This window comes from Oryctolagus cuniculus, chromosome 17 (assembly GCF_051225735.1).
Source record: "Oryctolagus cuniculus isolate XC-2025 breed Fujian yellow rabbit chromosome 17, ASM5122573v1, whole genome shotgun sequence".
NCBI lineage: Eukaryota > Metazoa > Chordata > Mammalia > Lagomorpha > Leporidae > Oryctolagus > Oryctolagus cuniculus.
This window is the reverse complement of record NC_142883.1, coordinates 44,876,947-44,889,002: the sequence shown is the minus strand read 5'-3', so window position 1 is coordinate 44,889,002 and position 12,056 is coordinate 44,876,947. Positions and strand designations below refer to the sequence as shown.

Here is a 12,056-nt window from a genome sequence, read left to right as displayed (position 1 = left end):
CCAATAATCTAAGTCCAGAAACAAACTCATGCACAGGTACCTTGGAATTCAACATGCAATGAAAGAAGAAGTAATAAATACTGTTCAGAAAATTAAAAATTTGGAAAAAATTATACTCCTACCACATATCTTACATAAACACTATCACCAAATGCCTAAAACAAATAGCTCAAATCAATGCAGGAAAGACTGATTTGTTTAAAGTAAGTGTTATTGGGAGAAACTAATAGCCACGTGGAAAAAAAATTGACATCATGGGGCTGGCGCTGTGGCTTATCAGGTAAAGCTGCCACTTGCAGTGCCAGCATCCCATATGGGCGCCGGTTCAAGACTCAGCTGCTCCACTTCCAATCCTGCTCTCTGCTTTGGCCTAGGAAAGCAGTAGCAGATGGCCCAAGACCTTGGGCCCCTACACCTGGGTGGGAAGACCCAGTGGAAGCTCCTGGCTTCAGATCAGCGCAGCTCTGGCTCTTTCAGCCAATTGGTGAGTGAAACAGATGATGGAAGATCTCTCTCTCTCTGCCTCTTCTTCTCTGTGTAACTCTGACTTTCAAATAAACAAATAAATCTTTAAAAAAATTGACATCACTCACAATTACATATGGGTCAATTATATAAATAAAAAAATAGAATTAGGGGCAGGGTTTTAGCCTCACAGTTAAGGCATTTCCTACATCAAGAATGCATAGATTGGGTTTCCAGATCCATTTCCTGACTCTAGCTTTCCAATAGTGCAGACCCTGGCAGGTAGTAGTAACAGGGTTCCTGACACTCACATGAGAGCTCTATTGAATTCCTAGCTCCCAGCTTTGGCCCTGGCCATTGTAGGCATTTGGGCAGTGAACTAATGCATAGGAGCTGTCTCTTAAAGAGAAAAAACAAAAACATATAGGAAATGTAAGTAAATTTCTCTACAATCAGAGAATGACGAAACTTCCCTATGATCTGAACAAACACACACAGTTACCTGACAATATAAAAAATAAAACACAGGAGCCAGCGCTGTGACCAGTGGGTTAAATCACTGCCCACAGTGATGGCATCCTATATGGGTGCTGGTTCGAGTCCTGGCCACTCCACTTCCAATCTCGTTCCCTGCTAATGTGCTTGGGAAAGCAGCAGAGAATGGCCCAGGGGCTTGGACCCCTGTACCCAAGTGGGAGAACTGCATGAAGGTCCTGGCTCCTGGATTCGGCCTGGCTCAGGCTTCACTGATGCAGCTATTTGGGGATTGAACCAGTGGATGAAAGATCTCTCTCAGCCTCTGTCTTTCCCTCTCTCTGTGCAACTCTGCCTTTCGAATAAAATAAATAAATCTTAAAAAAAACCAGGAGGACAAAGCACAGAAAAAAGATACCAAAACAAAAAGCAAATGGTACTGTTTATATAAGTTTTGAGACTGTTAAAAAACGTTAAGATCCCTAGTATACAGCTTTGAATAGTAGATAAGAAAATATATAATTTCTGGAAGAAGAAAGCAAGAAAAGTGCAGAAACATAAAAATGGCAAATATCTACAAATCATATGAAAATATGCCCAACATCACTGGAAAAGAAATACCAATCAAAATTGTATTATGATTTTATTTTTCACCTATCAGAATAGCAAAAACACACCATACACTGATGGTAGGGTGGAAGAGAAATATATACTCTTATTAGAAGCAGTACTGCAAGGGTACAAACTTTACTAAGAAAACCTAGCAAATTCATATATTAATTTATCACTGTACTTTATTTTTTTTGACAGGCAAAGTGGACAGTGAGAGAGAGAGACAGAGAGAAAGGTCTTCCTTTGCCGTTGGTTCACCCTCCAATGGCCGCTGCGGCTGGCGCGCTGCGGCCGGCACACCGTGCTGATCCACAGCCAGGAGCCAGGTGGTTCTCCTGGTCTCCCATGTGGGTGCAGGGCCCAAGCACTTGGGCCATCCTCCACTGCACTCCCACGCCACAGCAGAGAGCTGAACTGGAAGAGGAGCGACCGGGACAGAATCCGGCGCCCCGACCGGGACTAGAACCCTGTGTGCCAACGCCGCAGGTGGAGGATTAGCCTATTGAGCTGCGGCGCTGGCCATCACTGTACTTTAAAAAATCCATACCAAGGTAGACATTGGGCACAGCAGTTAAGGTGTCACTCAGGATGCCCACATCCCATATGAGTGCTGGGGTTCACATCCAACCTTTACTCTAGATTCTAGCTTTCTACTAAGGTACACCCTAGGAGGAAACAAGAGGTGGCCTAAGTATTTGGGTCTCTGTCACCCACATGTGAGATCCAGAGCAAGTTCTTGCCTCTTGGTTTCTACCTGACCCAATTCTGATTGTTGCAGGCAACTAGAGAGGGAACAAGAAGATGGGAGATCTCTGTATCTAGGCCTTCCAAATAAATCAAATTTTTTTTAAAAAGGATACTTATTCAAAATCTAAGAAATAATGTATCAGTGATGGAACACTTTTTGTATAATAGCAAAAGATTACAAACAAGTTAAAGGTCTACCATGTGAGGACTGCTCAAGTATTCATTAATACCAAGCACTGGCAAGCTTTTTCTGTGAAAGCCTAGTTAACAGATATGTTAGCCTTTGTGTGCTATAAAACGGAGGATATTATACACATATTTATATGAAAACAATTTTACTTAAAATTTTATTGAGAAAAATCTAAAATAGAATATAAATTTGGTACTTCTTTTGGTAATAAAATTGTTCTACTAGTAAGAACAATAAAAAATCTCTATTATAGAAGTATCCTTTTATAAAAATATTTATTTGAAAGGCAGAAAGAGAGAGAGAGAGAGAAAGATATCTTCCATCTGCTGGCTCAGTCCATAAATGGCTGCAAACAGCTGGAGTTGGGCCAACCTGAAACTAGGAATCATGAGCTTCTTCCAGGTCTCCCATGTGGGTGCAGGGGCCCAAGCACTTGTGCCATCTTCTGCTGCTTTCCCAGGTGCATTAGCAGAGAAGCGGATTGGAAGCAGAGCAGCCAGGATTGAACCCATGCTTTATGAGAATATTCAGCTTAATAGGTTAAAAGTAAGGATATTCTCATCAAAAATTCTTCCATTCATGTATTAATGTTGATCTGTCCTAGCATTTTATTTCCTTCATCTTTGAAAAAATTTTTTTAAAGATTTATTTATTTGAAAGGAAGAGTTAGAGATAGAGATAGAGATAGAGAGAGAGAGAGAGAGAGAGAGAGAGAGAGAGAATATCTTTCATCTGTTGGTTAGCTCCCCAAATGTCCACAACAGCTGAAGCTGGGCTAGTTCAAGGCCAGAAGCCAGGTGCTTCATCGGGGTCTGTCATCTCTGCTGTTTTCCCAGGCACATTAACAGGGTAGAGCAGCCAGAACTCAAACTGATGCCAGCCCACAGAAAACATTTTCTTACACAAAAACATGTACTGCTGAATACTGATATAAATCCATGAACATGGACTGTTTTGTATTTTCTTGAGAGATAGGCGGATAGAAAGACTGGGAGCTCTCATTTGATGGTTCACTTCTCCAAATGTTCAAAATGGCTAGGACAGGATCAGGTTGAACTCAAAATAGGTTTCTATGTGGGAAGCAAGAACCAATCACTTGGGATATTACCAACTGCCTCCCAGAGTCTGCACTAGTAGAAGGCTAGAATCAGGAGCCAGAGCCAGAATTCAAATCCATGAACCAGATCTGATTCGGGGTGTGGGCATCAACCTCTAGGACAAGCATGCATTACAAATATTTAGTTCTAACTGAGCATATTTATCACTAAAAGGTGCTCATAGAATTCCATTTAAATTTTCTCTTAACAATCACTTCCAATTCAAAATTAAGTGGAAGCTCCTCAACTGCACAAGGTTTTTGTTTCTTTGTTTTGGTTTTTTATTCATCCTTCTTTCCCCATTGTTGACCTTTGTTGCCCTTGTTGCCTCCTGCCTTTGGGGTGCATGGCCTTCCTGCCACCCACTTTCTCTCCCTCTTTGCTTCTCCCTAATTTGCTTGTGGCTGCTCATAATCAAACACTCCCTGCACGTGGCTCCTGGCCTGCTCTCTGCTTGGTATGGACCCCAACTTAATTTCTGGACTTTTCTTTCTCCCTTAAAGCCCTCACTCTTTTATGCGTTTCTCTCACTAAATAAAAAGCTTAAAAACTTAAAAAAAATACTTTCATTTATTTGAAAGTCAGAGTTAAAGAGAAAGAGAAAGAAACAGAGAGAGCTTCCTTTCATCCACCAGTTCACTCCCCCACATGATAACAAAGGCTAGGGTTGGGAGTCAGGAGTTTCATCTGGGTCTCCACTGGGTGGCAGGGGCCCAAATATTTGAGTCATTTTCTACTGCTTTTCCCAGGCCATTAACAGGTAGCTGGACCAGAAGTGGAACACATAGGGATATGAAACAGCACTCATATGGGATGCTGGCATTACCGGTAGTGGCTTTACTTTTCATGCCACAATACCAGCTTCTGCATAGGAAGATTTAAATAAGAAATTTCCAGTGCATTTGCATCAAAGTCTGGAAAACTGTGATAGAACTACAGTCTGAGCTCAGAAAATACATAAGCTATACCTCTGTATCAGAATGGAGATTTTATTTATTTGAAGCTTTTCAGAGTGTAAAGCATATAAAGCATTTTGATATAACTTGGTATTCAAACAGTTGTTACTATCAAATGATTTTACAACAGACTATCTCACTATAAGCCTTATTTTGCCCAGTAATTTAAATCTGAATATACGAAAAACGTTATCAAGTCTGCAGAAAAATTATTAACAAAAATTATTCGGTGTTCAAGAATATCAGTTTTGGAGCTGGTATTGTGGTATAGCAGGTAAAGTTGCGGAATGCAACATGAGCATCACTTGTAGGCACTGAATCGTGCCCAGGCTGCTCCACTTCCAATCCAGCTCTTGGCCTGGAAAAAGCAAAGAAAGATGGTCCAAATCCTTGGGGCCCTGCACCCACATGGGAGACCTGGAGGAGGCTCCTGGCTTCTTCCTGGCCTAGCTCTGACCATTGCAGCCAACTAGGGAATGAACCAGCAAATGGAAGATCCCTCTCTCTGTAACTCTGACTTACAAATCAATAAATAAATCTTTTTAAAATATAATCAAAATAATTAAATCTTAGTCCTGGTTTCAAATAAAAGACACAATCCAACATCACCACTGCTACATCATCGACCTGCTGTATAGTATGTGGTATGTGGTGGGGCAAGTCAAGATAGTTAGTGGGGCCGGTGCCATGGCACAGTAAGTTAATCCTCCACCTGTGGTGCCAGCATCCCATATGGGCACTGGTTCTAGCCCTGGCTGCCCCTCTTCTAATCCCAGGCTATGGCCTGGGAAAGCAGCAGAAGATGGCCCAAGTACTTGGGCCCCACCGTCTGCGTGGGAGACCTGTAAGCAGCTCCTGGTTCCTGGCTTCGGATAGACACAACTCCGATCATTGTGGCCATTTGTAGAGTGAACCAGCGGATGAAAGACCTTTCTCTTTGTCTCTCCCTCTCACTCTACCTCTCAAATAAATACATAAAATTAAAAAAAAAAAAAAGATAGTTAGCTTCTATAACCATAAAAATTCATGGTTGTGAAAGAGGTTAACCTAACTCCACGAGTTAGGTTCACCACTAAAGCTGCTGGTTCAATAACACAGTACTTTTTCACAAAGTACTGCTAATAATTATATTAAATAACAATGAGTAACACCTACATTTTAAAATAAGCTGCACTTTGATAGGCTTTATATAAATTTAACCAACCAAGTCTTTTCCAGCTTAATGTATATTTTCACCACCATCAATTGTAACACAGCATACTGTATGTCAGGTGATACTGAATTAAGCTTGTTTAATTCTTTAAAAATATTCTCATTTAAAGTTGGTATTTACAGATTATTCACAGAAGCAAGACTTTAGGTACATGGCATAGACTCCCTAAATAAACAAGCAAATAGTATAAGCAACTTGTTAATTCATCAAGAGCCAAGGAAGATCACTGCAAATTGTTTATGTTTGTTTTTCAATTGACTACTGATGCTGTTCCCAAGGACCTCGACTTTTTGAACAATTATTCTCAATTAAAGATAAATTGTCTTAAATTTATTTTTTGTAGATACATTTCTTCCATCACTGTATTCAAATATGATCTAATTTACTCAATGTCAGCAAATTACTTTCTTTGCTGGGCTAACATGCAAGTAACTCAGAAATTTATTTTAGTGGGGCCTTCATTTTCATATTTCAGCTTAGTGAAGAAATTCTTATGTGTGCTTCCTCTGGGTCTCCTAGGTAGTTACAGGGGACCAAGCACATAGGCCATTCTCTGCTGCTTTCCAGGTGCATTAGCAGGGAGCTGGACTGAAAGTAGAGCAGCCAGGAATCGAACTGGTACCCAAATGGGATGCCAGCGCCACAGGGCTTAACCTGCTACACCATAGTGCCGGCCCTGAAATAACCCACTTTAAATTTTCTAACTTTTCTGACCATTCCTTTCCTGTCAGTTGAGAATACCTTGACATTCCAGAGTTTAGTCTGGAAACATCAATGTATATTATATTCTTTAAGCATAAGCTAGTGTCACTGTATAATAAGTGTAATACCTTTGTCATCCCATTCAATAATAAAATGACCTATATTCTACTGTACTTTAAAAGCCTGACATTAGTAATTCACTTTATTAATTTTGACATGATGGACATGCACTGGTAATAACAATAAAATGTTACAGTTCAATGACAGGCATTGAGTTGTAAGCATATTACAGCAATTTGTAATGTGCCAAACAGCAGTGTAAAAGGATGAAATCACACACAAATAGTATCTACTAGAACTACTCAACTCTGTAGCTGTATCACAAAAGTATCCACTGACAAAATAACTTAATGACTCTGGCTGTATTCTAATAAAACTATTTACTGGTACTCAAATTTGAATTTCATGCAACTTTCAGGTGTTACAGATTATTCATCTTGGGACCGGTGCTTTGAGATAGTAGTCTAAGCCTTGGCAGTTCCAGCATCCCATATGGGCACCAATTCCTGTCCTGGCTGCTCCTCTTCAATTCAGCTCTCTGCTTATGGTTTGGGAAAGCAGCAGAATATGGACTGAGTGTTTGGGACGTTGCACCCATGTGGGATACCTGGAAGAAACCCCTGGCTTCTGGCTTTGGAATGGCCCAGCTCTGGCCATTGTGGCCATTTGGGGAGTGAACCAGCAGATGGAAGACCTTTCTGCCTCTCAAATAAATAAATAAATAAAATCTTTTTAAAAAATTATTCATTCTTAAATTTTTCCTACTTTCTAAAAATGTCAAAAAGCATTCTTAGCTGGAGGCCATAAGAAAATGGCAGTAATAGCTTACCCTAGCTGTTAAGACACTGGTTAAGGGGCTAGTGCTATGGCACAGTGGTCTAAAACCCCAGCTTGCAGTATCAGCATTCCGTATGGACACTGGTTCAAGTCTTGGAAGCTCCACTTTCAATCCAGCTCCCTATTTATGCGCCTGGGGAAGCAGCAAAGAATGGCCCAAGTCCCTGGGCCCCTGCACCCACGTGGGAGACCCAAAAGAAGCTCCTGGCTCTGGATTGGTTCAGCTAAAGTCGTTGCAGCCATTTGGGGAGTGAATGAGCAGATGGAAGACCTCTCTCTCTGTCATTCCCTTTCTTTCAAATAAATAAAATAAATCTGGAAAAAAAAAAAAAAAGACACTGGTTAAGATGACCGTACCCAGAACAGAGTGTCTGAATTTTGATTTCCAGTTCTGGCTCCTCACTCCAGCTTCCAGGTAGTGCAAACTGTGGGTGGCAAGAGTGATGGCTCAAGTAGTTGGATTCCTAACAAACACATGAGATCTGGACTGAATTTCCAGTTCCCACCATTGCAGGCATTTGAGGAGTAAACTATTAGATTGGAGCTCTCACATGTTCTCTCTCTCTTCTGCCTCTCAGATAGACATATACATACATAAATAGATACATACGTACATACACATATATTAGGCATTAAGGCAAATTTGCCCCTTGGGCCAATTTGGCAAATCCTGACCTATACAATGGAGATTTATGAAGCAGTAAGAAGGAATGAAGATGGGGCAGGCATTGTGGCACAGTGAGTTAAGCCACCTGTTGTGATGTCCACATCCCATGTCAGAGTACCCGCTCAAGTCCTGGCTACACCACTTTTAATCCAGCTCCTAGCTAATATGTTTAGTAAACAGGGGATGACGGTTTAAGTACCTGAGTCCCTGCCACCCACATGGCTGGATGGAGTTCTTGGCTCCTGGATTCAGCCCGGCCCAGTACGAGATGTTGTGGCCATTTGGGGAGGGAATCAGTAGATGGACGATGTATCGCCCCTACCCCTTTCTGTCAGTTCTGCAACTCCACCTTTTAAATACATAAACAAATATATAGAATGAGGAATAATTCTACATATGCTACAGAACAATAGACTACAATTTTATAATAAATAATGCAAAGTACAGAAGAGCATATATAATATGCAGCCTTTTAAGGAGGGCGAATATGAGAAAAGGTATGATAAACAATGAAAGGATAACTAAAAGCCTATTCCAATGGCTAGCTACAGACAAAGAGATAAAGTGGAGAGGATGGGAATTTAAGCAACATTTGTCTCAATGTACCCTGTTTTATAAATTTGAGTTTGATGCTGTAAATGTTTTATGTCATTATAAAATCAGATATGATTCAGAATAAAAAGAAAATTAAGAATTCTTAAGTCAGAGTCAAGTTAAAACAAATTTTACCCTAACTGTGCTTTAAATCAGTGGTTTAACTTCACACAGAAGAATAATTTCAATTTTTCATTTTTTTGTTTTATTTTGGACAGATAGACAGTGAGAGACAGAGAGACAAAGAGAAAGGTCTTCCTTCTGTTGGTTCACTCCCCAAATGGCCGCTACAGCCGGCACTACGCCAATCCAAAGCCAGGAGCCAGGTGCTTCCTCCTGGTCTCCCATGTGGGTGCAGGGGCTCAAACACTTGGGGCATCCTCTACTGCCTTCCTGGGCCACAGCAGAGAGCTGGACTGGAAGAGGAGCAATCGGAACTAGAACCCGGCGCCCATATGGGATGCCAGCACCGCAGGCAGAGGATTAACCGAGTGAGCCATGGCACCGGCCCATAATTTCAATTTTTAACATTGTATTTTGACTACTATGAAGGAGCCCAAGAGCCAAATCACTGCACTTATTTAACTATCATAGCTATCATATTATTAATGATTATATTGGAATTTTTATTCTAAAACTATATTGTCAGATACAACAAGTGAGTAACTGCATTAATGTCAAGAGCAACCAAGATGAAACAAACATAAATACAAAATCAAAGTAAAAACCTTTCAATTCGTGGCCAGCGCTGCAGCTCACTTGGCTAATTGCCTGAGGTGCCAGCACCCCAGGATCTAGTCCCGGTTGGGGCGCCGGATTCTGTCCCGGTTGCTCCGCTTCCAGTCCAGCTCTCTGCTGTGGCCCGGGAAGGCAGTGGAGGATGGCCCAAGTGCTTGGGCCCTGCACCCGCATGGGAGACCAGGAGGAAGCACCTGGCTCCTGGCTTTGGATCGGTGCAGTGCACCGACCATGGCAGCCATTTGAGGGGTGAACCAACGGAAGGAAGACCTTTCTCTCTGTCTCTCTCTCTCTCACTGTCTAACTCTGACTGTCAAAAAATGAAACAAAACAAAAAAAACCTTTCAATTTGTAACTTTAACTTAAGCATCAGCATGAACTAGTGATTTAATCTACACTAAATCAAAACACACACTTAATTCCTAGCTCTACCTAATAAAATAGGCTAGAAACCAATGGATTTGTGGCAATTGTGCAAATTGGTGGCTTTGGGAAAGGAAAAGTGTAGTTAAGTCTGAAAACAGAAAAGGCTGTGGCATGCCAGGTAAAAGCACTGCCTGCAGTGCCTGCATCTCATATGGGTGCCAGTTCGAGTCCCGGCTGCTCCATTTCCCATCCAGCTCTCTGCTATGGCCTAGGAAAGCAGCAGATGATGGCCCAAGTCCTTGGACCCCTGCACTGGTATGGAAGACCCAGAAGAAACTCCTGGCTCTTGGCCGCTGCAGCCATCGGGGGAGTGAACCAGCGGATGGAATACCTTTCTCTCTGATTCTCTGTAACCCTGCATTTCAAATAAATAAATACATTAAAAAAAAAAAAAAGAGGGGGAATAGCTATAAAAGGGAAAGAAGCTATGAAAGAATACTTCTAAAGCATGCAAAATGAGACTCATAAGCCATCTTAGAAGTTCTCACTGGCAAACAGGCAATCTGGGAATCACACAGAAGTAAAACTAAAATGAAACATCAAACATGCTATAATCTACTAGTATGGACTATTTTAAAGAAAACACATTCTGCTAGCAAATCACTAATTCTATAAACAAAGGAAAGAACTGACATTTATCTTACCATTTTCTGAAAACAAGGGAGAATTTTCTTTCTTTTTTTTTTTTTTTTTATTTTTTTGACAGGCAGAGTGGACAGTGAGAGAGAGAGACAGAGAGAAAGGTCTTCCTTTGCCGTTGGTTCACCCTCCAATGGCCGCCGCGGCCGGCGCGCTGCGGCCGGCGCACCGCGCTGATCCGATGGCAGGAGCCAGGAGTCAGGTGCTTTTCCTGGTCTCCCATGGGGTGCAGGGCCCAAGCACCTGGGCCATCCTCCACTGCACTCCCTGGCCACAGCAGAGGGCTGGCCTGGAAGAGGGGCAACCGGGACAGAATCCGGCGCCCCGACCGGGACCAGAACCCGGTGTGCCGGCGCCGCTAGGCGGAGGATTAGCCTAGTGAGCCGCGGCGCCAGCCGAGAATTTTCTTTTGTAAAAATAGTCCAACTAGGGGCTGGCGCTGTGGTGTAGTAGGCTAAGCCTTCACCTGCAGCACTGGCATCTCTTATGGGCACCAGTTCATGTCCTGGCTGCTCCTCTTTGGACCCAGCTCTCTGCTAATGACCTGGGAAAGCGGCAGAAGATGGCCCAAGCACTTGGGCCCCTGCACTAGCATGGGAGACCCAAATAAGCTCTTGGTTCCTGGTTTCCGACTGGCCTAGCTCCGGCCTTTGCGGCCATTTGGAGAGTGAACCAGCGGATGGAAGACCTTCCTGTCAGTCTATCCCTTTCTCTGTAACTCTACCTCTCAAATAAATAAAATCTTTAAAGGAGAGAGAGAGAGAGACAGAGACAGAGAAATAGTCCAACTAATAAAAGGAAGGAATGACAAAATATTTTTATACCACTAACAAAATAAAATACCAGTTCAATCATTATCCATGGTTACTAATTAATGTCTTTAATTGAAAAGCTTTAAAAGAATACTTGAAAAGCTATGGGAAAAATAATACCTGAACCCACTAATCAATTTCACATCACCAAAAAACTCAAGACACCAAGGGCTTCCCAATGAAATACAAAGGGAGTTACAAAATACTATGTATTCTTGCCGTAATCAAAAGAGAAGAAAAGATCAGTTCTCAAGTTAATCAGGATTCCATATCTAACCACCAGCTTATAGGAAATACAAAGGCTAGAGGAACACATTAACTGACAACTTCAGGATGCAATTAATTAAATCCAAATTATGAAAACGCTGAAGGATAATGTTGGTTCAACAAATTAACTGCAAGGAAAAACAAAGAAGGAGAGCAATAGAGACTTAAACATTTTAAATTAAATGTGAACTTTGTTTGGCATGATGGTTCAAACAAAAACTGTTAAAAGTTGGGAGGAGGAAGATGAAGAAAATTTTTTTGTATCAAACTATGTGGAGATTTTGTATAGTAATAAGATATATAACTAAGAAATTGATACTGAAAGTTTGAGGAGGAATGGGGCAGGTGTTTGGCAAAGCAGTTAGGATTCTCCTTGGGATGCGTACATCCCATATCAGAGTGCCTGGGTTCAAACCCCAGCTTGAGTTTCTGGCTCCTGGCTTTCATCTGTCCCAACCTGGCTACTACAGGCATTTGGGGAGTGAACCAGAGGATGAGAGATCTCTCTCCCTCTCAAATAATAAAAAATAAATAATCTTAACTTGAAAGCCATAAGAAAA

General features: G+C 41.7%; 1 protein-coding gene across 5 annotated transcripts in view; it reads right to left on the bottom strand.

Moving 5' to 3' along the window:
* The window catches only part of TAOK1 (TAO kinase 1), a 174,660-nt gene that overhangs the window by 105,381 nt on the left and 57,223 nt on the right, over positions 1 to 12,056 (bottom strand). For 2 of the 5 annotated variants that reach the window (XM_002718911.6, XM_051824587.3), the window contains one exon: positions 8,220 to 8,369. The exons of the other annotated variants lie outside the window; for them this stretch is intronic. The gene's annotated coding sequence lies outside the window, so the exon portion shown is untranslated. The remainder of the gene's footprint in view (positions 1 to 8,219; positions 8,370 to 12,056) is intronic. 5 annotated transcript variants of the gene reach the window in all.